A 14,123-nucleotide genomic window follows, 5' to 3' on the forward strand; every position below is an offset into this window, starting at 1 on the left:
AGATATCCATTTTTTGCCCCAACAAAGTCTTCTCAGAAAAAATTCAATCTCAGTATATTGAAATAACCACAGGGCCTCAGGATTAGAAAATCAATGATAACTGTGATTTCCAAACCTTTTGTACTAAACCTGTTTTAGGAAAATAAATACATATATACATATATTTACATGCATACAAATGAGCAGACACTCACAATATGTGTATTAGTAAAATAAAAGCACAGCATACATTTAAGTAAATATTAATAACTAATTATGGTGCATACAAATAGTCTTAATAATTTCAATAATTTTAACCAACTTGTTGTCAAATCTGATCTGAATGTCAACCTTTACTTTTTGGTGTGGTTAATGAAGACCTCATACCAGGGATAGAAGTCTTAATTGAACCATTTTCCTGTAGTGAGATACTACATAAATTATTTGTATTGTCTTCACTCTGTAGTTCCTCCAAGGTGATTATTATATACCAGAAGTGTATTTTGTGAGGGTTAGCTTGTTAAATATCAGACACTCTGCTCTGTAAACCTATTTTATGTAAGTGATAATATGTAGCAATATGTCAAAAACAATCCCACAATTCAGGTGCCACTGCCAACCTCTCCACCTGTGAAGTCCCACTCTTCCAACAGGAATTTCTTTCACTGAAGTATGTACTCTAGCCAAGAGGCTGGTCTCAATCTGGATATTAAGTATTAGTATTTTTTAATCTGCGGTTATCTTTACATTAAAAAATAAAAGTTCTAAATTCATTTCCCATCCCTTAGTTGTTCATCCTGAACATTCCACTTTGGAGTCTGTAAATGGGCCTGGGTGGATGAGCTCCTCTATCTTCTCTAGAATCATCTACACTCCTGGCTTCCTGAATGGTCTGTGTTAGTTGTGAGATGTCAGAGAGAGGCAGTGTGTAATGGGAGCAAATTCTCAGTGGTCAGAAACATGGTTTCTAGGAGGTGAAGGTTATATGCCGTCCAGTTCAATTTCTTCAAATCCACATTTGCAGGTGACCCTGTGTACAGCCCAGGAATGTATGGCTGGCCTGATCTGACCTCATGGGGGCTATCTTCTAAAGGTCAGTGGGGCTCTTTCTGACTTGGTCCCAAATTCCCTCCTAACAATCTCTCTCTCTCTCTAATGATGTGATTCTCTTACCGCTTTCTGGCAATCAAGCTGTCTGCTGTTTTCTTCTGCTTACCATTCAGGGCAGCCATAGTACTTCCGAAGAGGGCATGTCTTGTTCCCCACATCCAACTCCTTACATATTCCTGTGGATTCTATTCTACAGTCTCTCTCACATTTGTCTGCTGTTCTGTCTTCACTGTTAGCACCCTCATTCAGGCCTCATTATCTCTTGCCTGAACTGGAATTACAGCCTCTCATCAACACCCCTGCCACCTGTCTCCCCTCACTCAAATCTCTTCCCCACATTACTGCCACCTCCAAATGTTGCTCGTTTTTGTCAGAAATTTCCAATGGCTCCTCTGCTGTCTGTACCATTAATTAACCCACTCAGGATGGCATTCACATTCACAACTCTATGTGCCCGATCTGCCCTTTCTGACTCCCTGCATTCTTCTGCAATTCTTTATTTTCCAGACAAATTAATTCTACTTCATCAACAAATCCCACATTTTCACTCCTTTGTGCCATTGTTACCAGTTTCCTCTGCCTGAAAAATAATCCTCCCCCTTCATATTTTAATCCATTCGTTCAACCATGACTTTTTATGCACTACTAAGATTTTCAGAGGCTCTCACCTGTAAAATGTTTACCTGATTTTTCAGGGCCATGTCATATACAACTTCCTCCACTAAGCCTTTTTTGCCTTCACAAAGCAATGCCATTTCTACGTCTTCTAAACTTTTTCAGTATTTTATTTGTGCTTTTCTTATGGCACTGTTTTTTGTTTGTTTAGTCTTACATTTTGGCTAAAACCACGTAACAAATACCTAGTCTATACCAAACACTGTGATAGGTCATATGAGATTGTATTTAATACTCTCTATACCTTTACTAGGTCCATAATATTATCCCCCTTTTAAAGAGTGGGAAAATGCCCAAGGTCAAATCGCTAATGAGTTTTAGGCAGGAATCGGCCAAGCCTGTTCTCTTTCCTGATTATATGATGGCATGATTATAATCATCGTTTTACTTTTTCATCACCAATAATACACCACAAACTCCTTGAAGACATGGGCTCTGTGTTATTAACCTCAGTGCTAGCCACACAGTACTTATTAAGAACTAAACTGATTGAGTTTCATTCAGTAGAACTGTAGCTGAGGGGCCTTGGGGAAGGGAACAAGTCAAAGGAGTAAGTGGTCTCAACATGCCTTTAGATTGGCCAACCCCACTAGTGTGAGCCTTTCCACACACAGGTCAGAAAAGGGCCTAAATAATTCAGTCAGCCACAGTCCACATAGGTCTTCATTTTCTAGCTTTCTAGAAGTCACTGCTGCCTAACTCCTGGCTGCCACAGTCTGCTGTAGCTTTAAATATTCACTGCGTTAATCCTGATTACTGAATAGAGTGGCAATTAAGCTTTCATGGCATAATTTCTATGTTTCACTGGAACAGTGCTAATAGTACATTTTGTCTTTCCCTTCAAAGAACCCACCTGCTTTTTGGGGGAGACGGCAGCAGGCTGGTGCTGAGGGCTGCTCCTTAAAGGGCTGGTGTTAGTTACGGGATTCAATCCCTACATCTAGAGCCACAGAAGGTTTGAACCATGGAGAGGGGAAAGATGTGAACCTTCCTTCAACTCTGCCCTGACCAGAGCCAAATGTTTTTAGACTCAAAGGAAACCTTCATCTATGTCCTTTGCCACTTTGTATTTCCTCGTATTTCAAAAGGCCAACTGGGGCCATATTTTACAGGCTGGCTCCCTCCTCACCAATAGGCAAGACCACGAGACTTCTCTAAGATTGCACCTGTGCCACAAGGAATTTCTGTGTCTTGTCTGAACAGCTACACTGGAGGTCTCAACCTTCATTTCCCAGGCAGTTTCTTAACTGTTAGCCTGTTTTCTCACACTTGCTTCCATCCCTCTGAGACTAAATCTTCATTTCCCCAGCCCACTACTACTATTCAGGAAGCTGACCTATGCTCCTTTTTGCCCTGGCTTTAGGTCCTACAGCCAAGGGCCAGCCCCAGCTCCTAGACTCCAGCCCAGTTCAAGGTCCTGAACACACCCTTCTAGCAAGCCCTGCTGTGACATGAGCTGGGAGCTGAGGGGCAAGCAGGCTGGGACGGAGCCGAAAAAGGGAAAAATAAGGACTACAGCTGGAGGGACTAGCTCAGCTACAGAGATGACCACTGAAGAGGAAGGCCATCAAGCCAAATTTTACTTTCATAAAAGCCTGGAGGAGGGAGCCACCATCATGGCCCAAATGGTTCTATCTGGTGGGCAGAGCATGGAGATTAGAACCCTAGTTAGTGGCCGTATGCAAAGTTTGACTGGTGGCAGCTTTGTTGATCTGAGTGGTTTACATTATTTGGAGAAGTCTACTCTAGCCAAAGGTAAGTTATGCATAATGCAAAGGCTTTGGAACTAAAAGGGTTGGGTTCTAATTCCTGGCAGTCTCTAACTAGCTCTGTGAGTTTGGGCAGCTTAATTAATCTCTGTGAGCCTTGGGTTTCTCACATAAAATTGGGGATATAATAATTATCTTGTAAAGCTGTGATGAGATTTAAATATGGTAATACATGTCAAATACCCCACATAGGAGCTGACAATAAAAGATATTTATTCATATTAGATGGGAGGGTTGAGACCTCAGGAAAAGTGAAAGGATACAGACAGATAGTAGATAGCAACTTGTGTCCAGGGTCTCAGCGGTGGAAATGAAGTGCAAATCAAGAAGCAAGGTCAAAAGATCAGGAATGCAGATGGGCACACTGAGCCAGAGCCAGGGGAAAACAGTGTCAGGGCTCCCTGGTACACTTGACTCACACAAGATAAATTTTAGCCCTCACCAGCTGGTCAGAGGCTATTCGTGTCCTCCCTGCCTTCGTCAGGTCTGGTCCAGGAATTGGGCAGGGGACCCTTTGTGCCTATGAATGAACAGGCAGGGGCACTGCAGAGCAGGCCAACTGCTCAGGTAGATGATGAGAGCAGCTGCCTGAGAAATAATGGGAAGGGGCACCGCCAGCAGTCCCGCCTACCTCACCTCTACCAGGAGCTGGTGCAGCCACCTGGAATCCTGTCCCTGGAGCCAGGGACACAGGTTGCAATGACACTGTACTTGTTGCTTATGTTAGGGGACCTGAGTAGGGCAGGAGATTACTGGTGTTCAGGAACAGCTTGGAACAGAGTAGGGTCATCCCCCAAGGCAGAAGCAGATTAGAAGTCAGGTACTAAGATATGACAACGTCTGGTTGGCCCTTCTCTGTTGCTTTTGCTGGCTCTTGGCTAATTTCTCTGCACCTGACTTTGTGAGCTACTGTCACAGTCATGATAGGTGTGTATGTGTGCGTGCACACACACATGTGTAAAAATAAGACAAGAGAGAGTATTGGAAAATCAGTGGGTATGGTAATCAAGTTGCCTACATATTTTAAGGGCCCCATGATTTCAGTCTTTCTTCTTATATTAAATCACTGTCTCTATAAACATCTCTACCTCAAACTTTAAACTCTGTGAGGGCAGGGAAATTCCAAGTGTCTGCCTAGCACAGAGTAAGTGTCTGGGAAATACCAATTAAATGGAACATCTGTATTTTAGTCCCTGTATGAGACACTTTAATATATTATTTCTAATTTTTGTCACAACCCTGTGAAGCATCATTGACCTAAATTTATAAATGACAAAACTGAGATACATAGAAAGTCCGTACAAAATTTGTAAGTGGCAGATTTGAGAAATAAACTTTACTCTAGCTCATGTATCATATAGCATGTCTACGTTTGTGATTTGGAAACATGGTTATTCATCACTGTAGCTTTAAAGTAGGAGGGAGAACAGTTAGGAATTCTGGGGTTAAATGGAGAAAATGAAGGGTTGGAGAAGGGAGGAACAGGCATCTGACATTTCCAGAGTGACAATTAACATTAGCACGCTTGGCCTGGTGTAGTATTGGCCTGATTTAGCAAATGAAAATACAGGATTCCCAGGTAAATTTGAATATCAGATAAGCAACAGATGATTTTTTAGTGTGAGTGTGTCTCAAAAATTGCATGGGACATACTTAAACTAAAAAATAATTTGTCGTCTGTCTAAAATTTAAATTTAATTGCACATCCTGTATTGTATCTCCCAAGCCTACTCTGGTTTGATCTATAGGACTGTTCCAAGAGACATTGGTTAAGATTGACAGGGAGGGAGTTCCGGTTAAGGAGGTCATCTACAGGTGGAACAAGTTTGTGTGATTGTGTCTCCTTTCAGTCATTCAACAAACATTTGGGGGCCATTGTCTCATGCAAGGTATTGTGAGGAAGGGAGAAGTGTGTGGGTGCCAGTTAATACTCCTTCAGTTCTTTGAGCCCAGTAGAGGAGTGGAGGAATATACATCAGTTACTGTGGTATTAGTCTATGAGAGGCATGTGACACATTGCTGGAGGAGATTTGGCATGGCCTGGGTGCAGGGAAGGCTTCTTAGGGAAGAATTTACTACAGTTAGGCGTGACCCAGTTTCATTAAGCTGCTCCACAATCTAAGCTCCATGATCCTGCTGAAATGATCTCCCCAAGTGCAAGTCTGTATACATCCCCACCCTTGCTTAAAATCTATTATTGGCCCCCATAACCTTTTTTTTTTTACAGCAGGTGGACTCTCAACCACTGCACCACCAGGGAAGCCCCCCATAACCTTTTAAATTAAATGGCCAAACACTCCTGTTGAGATAAAAGTCCCTGTCTGACAGAGAGTCTGTGTACTGGCCCAGCCTCATCTTCACTTTGCCTTGGCTGTGAAGAAATGTCCTGCAGGATCTGACAGGCTGTCCTTGTCCCCTCAAGCTGGTCATCTTCCTGATACGGCTTCAGCTTCACCTCACCTGCCTAACTCCTACTCTCTTATATGTGGCTACTAGGTGTGAAGCACATTCTATATGGCCAACTCTTTATCAGGTAGTTAAATTATTTAATACTCCAAGGCTCTGTTGCAGAGTCACACCTTACTGAAGCACACCTCTCCCTGACTGCAATCTTATGGGCTCCTCCTATTAGCTTTCCTTTGTCAACGCACCTGCACCAGGTGTGGTCATTGTCAGTTTGCTGTCTTTACTACAATGTGAGCTTTTTGAACAGAAAGGTAGCGTATTACTTTTTTTTTTTTTTTTGCGTATTACTTTTGTCTATAATCTTCAGGATCTAACACCATGCCAGACAGGTAGGAAGGACCCAGACATTTGCTATATGAATGAATACATATTTTAAGTCAGGGTTCCCCAGCCCCCGGGCCGCAGACCAGTACGGGTCCGTGGCCTGTTGGGAAGCAGGCCGCACAGCAGGAGGTGAGTGGTGGACAAGTGAGCAAAGCTTCGTCAACTGCTCCCCATTGCTCCCCATCACCCACTTTACCGCCTGAACCATGCCCAGCCCACCCGGCCTCGCCCAAGGAAAAATTGTCTTCCACAAGACCGGACCCCAGTGCCAAAAAGGTTGGGGACTGCTGTTTTAAGGGAGTTAGAGACTCCTTGTAATAATAAAATTGCTACTAATAGTAGCTATCGTTTACTGAGCCTGTGTTAAGCGTTTTATATCCATGATTCTTTTTTCCATGATTTTTTTTCCATGATTTTATTTAATACTTTCAGTGACTATATGAGGTATAACTTTTTATAATTGCCATTTCACAGATGAGGAAACAGAGGTTAAAAATGTTAGTTAACTTGCCCAAGCTGGTGGTGGAGCTGACGTTCAAACCCAGGTGTGACCGACTGCAGAGCCCATGGTCTTAATCACTAGGCAGTCCTGCCTCTCAAATGTCCCTTAAGACTGTCATCAACTTCCCTTAGTCCCTTACTCTTTCCCTAGTGGGTTAAATGCACTTGTCACATCTGACTACTCAGGAAAACCCAGCTGGGCCAAAGAAAATATCTCCGTGGGAGAACCAAGGCTTGTGCAAATATCCAGACTGTGAGGAAGGCCTGCAGTTTTTTCGTTTGTGCCCTGTTTGTAATAAATAAGCCACAGCAGCATGCTTAGGTCGTTAGCAGAGATAGATGGAGCCAGCCAAGCCATTGCTCTACACTTGACAGAATGGAAATGCTGCTTCTCCATTTGTGGAGCAGGGTGGTGAAGGAATTCCCCAGCCTTTATGTGCTTTAAGAGGATGATTGCATATGGGAGGAGAAATAGGAGGTAGGAGATGACTCCAAAGGGATTTATTGGGAGAGTCATTACAGGAGAAGGCAAATGAAGGGCCTGGCAAGTGCTGTACCTGAATAGTAGAGTCTAGTTTGTACTTGACTGTGTACAAATCCCTGCACCCCTGGGACCTCAGTGTCCTCTATAAAGTGGGGTTGGGGGCGGTCACATTAGATTAGGACTTTCCACAGTCCTAATTCCACAGTCCTAGTTCCGTGTGTGTTAAAAGGCATTATATGGTGAAAGTCACTTTATATTTAAAACAAAGAGTAAAATACTATTTAAGAAAGGTTTGTTTTATTTAATTTAATTTTTTAAACGTCTTTATTGGAGTATAATTGCTTTACAATGGTGTGTTATTTTCTGCTTTATAACAAAGTGAGTCAGTTATACATATACATATGTTCCCATATCTCTTCCCTCCTGCGTCTCCCTCCTTCCCACCCTCCCTAAAAAAGGTTTTTTGTTTGTTATTTACTGCAGGATTTCTCAGGACCTTTATATGCTAATGTAAATTACCAGTCTCCCGGTGGTCAGATACTTGGTGGCATTTCCTAAACTTGATTGATCACCAAACCACATTTTCAAAGAACTATCATGTGATAGAATTTCCAGGACCAAGCTATACGAGATGGTGTCTGGGGCTCACTTATCTGAAGGAGAGCTGCACTACCACTTATGTTAGCTAGGGAACACCTTGGACAGGGTGGCAGAGCTGTTTTATCTTCTAGAGGGAGAGAAGATACACACAAATGTACTTTCTTGGTTTAAAGGCTCTGTGCCCAGCTGTGTACCCAAAACTTCCCCATGTATTTAGTGCCTAAACTCCTATGAGAGGCAAATTGAACTTTACAGTATGCTTTGAAAGATGGAGTTTATGCCTGTATTTCACCACACATTTAATATAAATTTTATATAAGTGATCTCATTTAATTTTCACAAAATACCCCAGTGCAATTGTTGTGCATATTTTGTAGGAGATAACATTCACAGCCCTGCCTGAAATATACATATCATTGTTCCTATTTGACAGATAATTAAACTGAGGTCCAGGGAGCTTAAGTACTAGAATAGCTAATAAGTATTGGAACCAGGATACACACCCAAGTCTCTTTCTATTTAAGTGACAAGGAAAATTTCAGTTCTTCCACAGTTTTTTGATTTGTTTTCAATCAGGTTGACCTAGATAAATAGTCAATATATGAATGAAAGCCTTGGTGCCAACTCAGGATTCTACTTTAGTACCTTCTTTGTCAACTGAAGAACAGTAAAGTTACTAAAATTTATGAACATTTACATCAGTTAACCATTTCTGCATAATAAACCACCCCAAAACATAGAAGCTTAAAACATGGACCATTTTATTTGCTCACAGTACTTCCCTTGATCTCATCCAAGGTCACTCACATGGCAACAGCCATCTGTTAGCTTAACCAGGGCTGGACAGTCTAACACAGTCTCGTTTTCTTATCTGGTGGTTAGCGCTGGCTCACAGTAGGAGCCTCTGTATCCAACGGCAAACATGGAGTTCTTCAAATGGTGGTGGCAGTGTGCTCAGGCTTCTTGAAAATCAGGCTTAGGGACTCTCACACCATCAATTCCCCCACATTCTGCTACTCAAAGCAGGTCATAAAGCCAGCCCAGAACCAAGGTGGGAAATGGACCCTGATTCTTGATGGGAGAAGCATCAAAGTCAACTGCAGAGGGACCTGTGGGCAGGGATTATTGTAGCCATCTTTGCAAACAGTCAACCACTGTTTTAGTGGATATTTCTTTGAAAACCTGCTCAGGCAATGCCTCCTTTTCTGAACATCTGCCTCACTTTTAGTGGGATAGGCCTCTCTAGTAAGAGCTGATTAAACAAAAGATAGACCCTTTCCCAAGAAGGAGTTAATTCATTGCCAAGTTGAGTCAGTAGATTCTTTTCCTAAGAATTTCAAATTGCAAAAAGAGGTACAAGTTAGTCAGCAATGCTGGAATCAAAAGCAATTCTCTGCAGCCATTTCTTCTCAATATTCATTTAAATATATGAACAGCACACTCATTGCATGCTTGGCACTGTGATAGGCACTGGGCCCACTCGACTGGGAAAGAACAATGAAAACGTATCCACAGGGATAACGGGACAAACACTACCTGTTTCCAAAGAGACAGAGGCTCTGGCTCCAGAACCTGGAGATCCCTGGTTATACATCTTGCCCTTATCTGCTCTAAGTAGCCTCTAGAACTGTGCAATAAAAACCGTTACTTTCCTTAAGCTGGTAGAAATGAGTTCTGTCACTTGCATCTAAATGAGTCTGAATATAGTATTCTACTGAGAGAAGCTGCCAGTTACTTTCTGTATTGGCAGAGAGGATCTAACATTGGAACAAACTGTCTACTATTCTGGGACTTTTAAGAATTAGTACCTGGGTGACATGGTCATTTGGATTTGGTGACAGCAGGACCTCAAGATGTCAAGTAGATTTTTCTTTATTTTTATACAGCAAGACACTTCCAAATATAGTATATCTCTGACTTGCTTACTGGGCAAGAATTGACTCACAAGGAAATAAGCCTACCTTTCTGATAATAATTATTTATTCAACTTTCCACTGATTATATTTTGAGTGCCAGGCACCATTCTAGGAACTTAAGAAACATCAACAAACCCAGCTGACAAAGGTTTTCGCCCTTACAGAGCTTGCAGGCCAGCATGTTGTTCCCAAGTTATGAAAAGTGAGAAACACATAGAGATCATTTTGGTATGTTTAGAATTAGGTATTTTCTAACAAGTATTTTCTGGAATAGGTACTTTTCTCATTGAGAAATCTAATGGCCAATAATATATCAATAAACATTGCTGAATGTGTAAGTGCAATAGAAAGTGAAAAACAAGGGCAACAGAAATATTAAAAACTCAGTAGTGCTGATGTAATTGTTTCTGTGAAATAATTCACTGACTTACTCTCTTGCAAGATTGACTCTATGGTGAAGTGCTACGCTGTATTCTGTACTGGGATAGAATTGGTAAGGTTGGGGATAATATATACCATAGCTGGATTTGGGGCATTGTAGCTCATCTAATGTATGACTGTAAAGAGTCTGATTTCATTCTCATTAGTCCTGGGCAGTATTTGTTTCTCCTCTGGCAGTTATCATTGTTGAGACAGGTTTAAATCATTTGTATTGCCTATCTTGTACATAAACCTTGTGAAAAGAAATCTGTTTAGTTTTTAAAAGTACTATTAAAAATGAAGAATCAAATCTTTTCTGGGTTGTTTTACTTGGAAGAAGCTTCGACTTTTTAAAAACTGTAGCTCCTTTTACGATAGTCAAATGGCTGGGTTTGATTCTTGATTCTTGGAGTTCAAACATTAATGTCTTTTCCAAATATTCTACATAGGTTCATGTAAGAATATTTATTAAATCAATTGTCATAAGAAATTCTCCAGGATATTGCAGACACTTAACAGAAGGATACGGGAAACAGATAGATGGATATAGATGAATGGATGGATGGATGGATGGATGGATAGATAGAGATAGATAGATAGAAGATAGATAGGTAGATATGGATAGATATATAGATAGACGCATATATATGTATATATATACATACATACATATTTATATACTTATATATATGGCTTCTGATGTTCTTGCTATATTTGCAGCCTGAGGAATCATTTTCTTCATGGTGGACCCTTTGAAGGCTTAATCGAAACAGTTGGTGATGTGCCTGTGCTTGTTTCTGTGCCCTTTTGCTCAGCCCACGGAAACATGTCTGTACAATTAGTCCAGTCTATCAGAAGATATCATGATATCACATACCAGCTGTTCAGAAGAGATGTGATATAGCATAGAAACTTACAGTCAGGTCTTGAAGGTAAACAGACGGTTTCAGATCCAAGCTTGGTCACTTACTGGCTACAAGACCCTAAACAAATTGCCTATCATCTCTAAATGTTGAGTTTCCTTATCTGTTATGTGGTCACTCTAATAACATCTAGTTTATAAGTTTATTGTAAGAAATTAATAAAGTAATACAAAGCACAATGGCATAGGGTAAGGCCCTGTTATTGCTAGTGTAAGATGATAGAACAATAATGGGGGTAAGGGAATATGAGTTAGTAGAACACAGATTTGTGGAATCTTAAGGCAGAAAAGGACCTTTTCAGATCTTCCAAGTTTTCTATTTCGTGGACTGGGAATCAGAGGCCCAAAGAGGTTAACCTAGGGTCACCAAGCAAGGTGGATGGTAGAATTAAGAGTTACACACTGGTCTAGAGTCAGAGATAAGATACTTTTCAACTGGTCTGTTCTTTTATTTTTCCCTCTCATAACAAGAAGGATATGTTTGTGATCATCATAGTCAGATTACCTGAGTGACTTTTGCAGTAACTTCAATCCAGGGAATTACCTGAAGCTCCACCACTTATATGTGGCTTTCTCAAGAAGTGGGAACTTCTGTATCATCAGGATAAAAGGGAGCACAGCGCTTAAAGAACAGACTCTATCCCTGACTCTATTAACTCTATGTGTATGCTTTCAAAAGGAAATTCTCTTGGGCAGATAAAGAAGTTGGCACGCTGAAAGGTAATACAAAATTTCCAGTCGTCAGGACTTGAGCAGGCTCGCCTGCGATGCAGCCTATGCCATCCAGAGCTTTTCTCCAGCCTCCCGGCTCCTGTGCATTACTCATGGCTCTGAACAACAGAGCAGGGCAGTGCTTATTGTTCAGGGTATGAATTCATCATATGAGGGGCTGTTCTGAATGGAAACTGACCACCTTCTATCCTCCCATATCTCTCCCCCTCAAGATGCCTCACAGACTGAGGAGATTGGGAAGCAGTAGAGGGAGGGGCGGTTAGCACTGCCCTGTGTGGACCCCTGAGGCTTCTTGCTGGACCAGGATACTGAGTTCCCTTTTCTGAGCATCTGCACCTTATAAATAGATCCTTTAAAAAGTATGTGTGTAGCTTCCCAGGTGATTCTCTCTTGAAAACCTGGAGAGAGGTGGAGGCGTGAAGAATTCATCCCATTTTGAGATAGCAGCTCAGAAATGCAATAGAGATCAGCTGTTTAGTTCCTGGACATGTCCTCCCATGATCTCTAATAAGGAAATGTTTGTTTAATCTCTTTTAGATTGCTGGGCCAGGCTGTTTTCAGCGGGAAGCTCAAACAAAGAAAATAATTTTATAATAAGGTAAAAGTTAAGTGCATATAATTAAGTTCTATAAAGTTAGCACCCGTAATTTATTCATTACTTCTTAATTAAAAGTCTTTAACGTTTTATATATGCTTGTTGGATGAAATGGCAGAAGGCTATTTTACTAACTATGATTCAAATAGCTGGGGGATGATTTTAGCCTTCTGGGCCCCAAGTTTCCAATCTGGGTTCTTGGAGTTCTGAGGAAAACAACCAAAACAGGTTTTTGCCTCTGATGTTCCTGGAATTACACTACTTGGTCTTAATACTTACCTTGAGGAATATTAATGAATATAAATTGCAAAGGCCAAATGATGCTACTTAATGTTAATCATAATATTCTAATTAAATTGAAATATGAAGGGGCACAAAATATTTGAATTTGAGCCCTGATCCCCTACCCACATTGGCTAGCATTATGTGAAACAGGTTAGCTGTGAACGGCCCTACATGGATTTCTTGGTTTTGTTTTTTTTCCCTTTGTTCCTCAGTTCCCCTAATTACTTAGAATATCTGAACTAAGGCATCTTTGTTTGAGACCAGTTACAGCCTTTGTGAATAAGATTGTAGTCTGGAAAAGATGTATTTTCCTACTAATGTAAAATAAAAGAAAATTCTGGTAACTTGGTATCTTTAAATCTCAAGCCTGGATATTCTTGTTGGTGCTGTGGATCACGGAGTAGCTAGGGAGACAAAGCACTCCCACTTCTCTGGATAATCATCAGCACCCTCTTCTCCGTTTTGTTATATACGTTGCCATGGTGTTGGAAGGTTGTGGCCTAGATAAAGCATTGGAATATTGGGGCTCTTAGAAAAGCTTTGAGAAATATCCTCTCTCTCCATCAGGCTTAGATTAGCCAGGGTCCTCGTCTAATTTCCATGATCTGATGTATGCAATATCAATGGTATCAATAAAAATTTCTAAAACCTCCTAAATGATTTCAGCTCTCTTTTACATTTCTGAACATCCCTGAAGTGCCTTGATTACTGTCTTTCTTTTTACCTCTCTTTTCTCTCTTTACCTCTCCTTTCTCCCTCTCACCTTTTCCTCTTTTACACATGTTTATTGAGTGCCACATATAGTACTATACTATAGGAGAATGGTTCCTGGTAACACAACCGTGAAACACATGTATTATTTTTCTTTTCTTACACATATTGCATCTGAATGTCAGGGAGTTTGAGTGCCATGATCAAAGTCACACTGCCAGGACGTTTGGCAGAGCCAGGTTTCAAGCCAAGTTCTATGACTTCACAGCACCTGCACTTTTCATTCTCCCTGCCTACCTTGTGAGCCTAAGGTGGTCTATCACTACAGCGGCTCCTTAAGCTTTACCAGTAGTTGACTTGTCACTAATCTGTAGATCCCAGGATCTTCTTACTGGCGAGAAAATTGATAGTAAAACCTAAAGAAAACAAGTATCTGTAGTAGTTGAGGGGATCCTATAAGAATCAGAAAATTCCAATGATCTAAAATTTTTCTACATATATGTAAGAATTATTTAATGTAATATATATGTATATGTGTGTATATATACGTATATATGTGTATATATTTATATATATAATATTGTGTGTGTATATGTATACTTGTGTGTGTATACACACACACACACACACATAT

Source organism: Neophocaena asiaeorientalis, unplaced genomic scaffold (genome assembly GCF_003031525.2).
Source record: "Neophocaena asiaeorientalis asiaeorientalis breed wild unplaced genomic scaffold, Neophocaena_asiaeorientalis_V1.1 scaffold15, whole genome shotgun sequence".
Taxonomy (NCBI): Eukaryota; Metazoa; Chordata; class Mammalia; order Artiodactyla; family Phocoenidae; genus Neophocaena; species Neophocaena asiaeorientalis.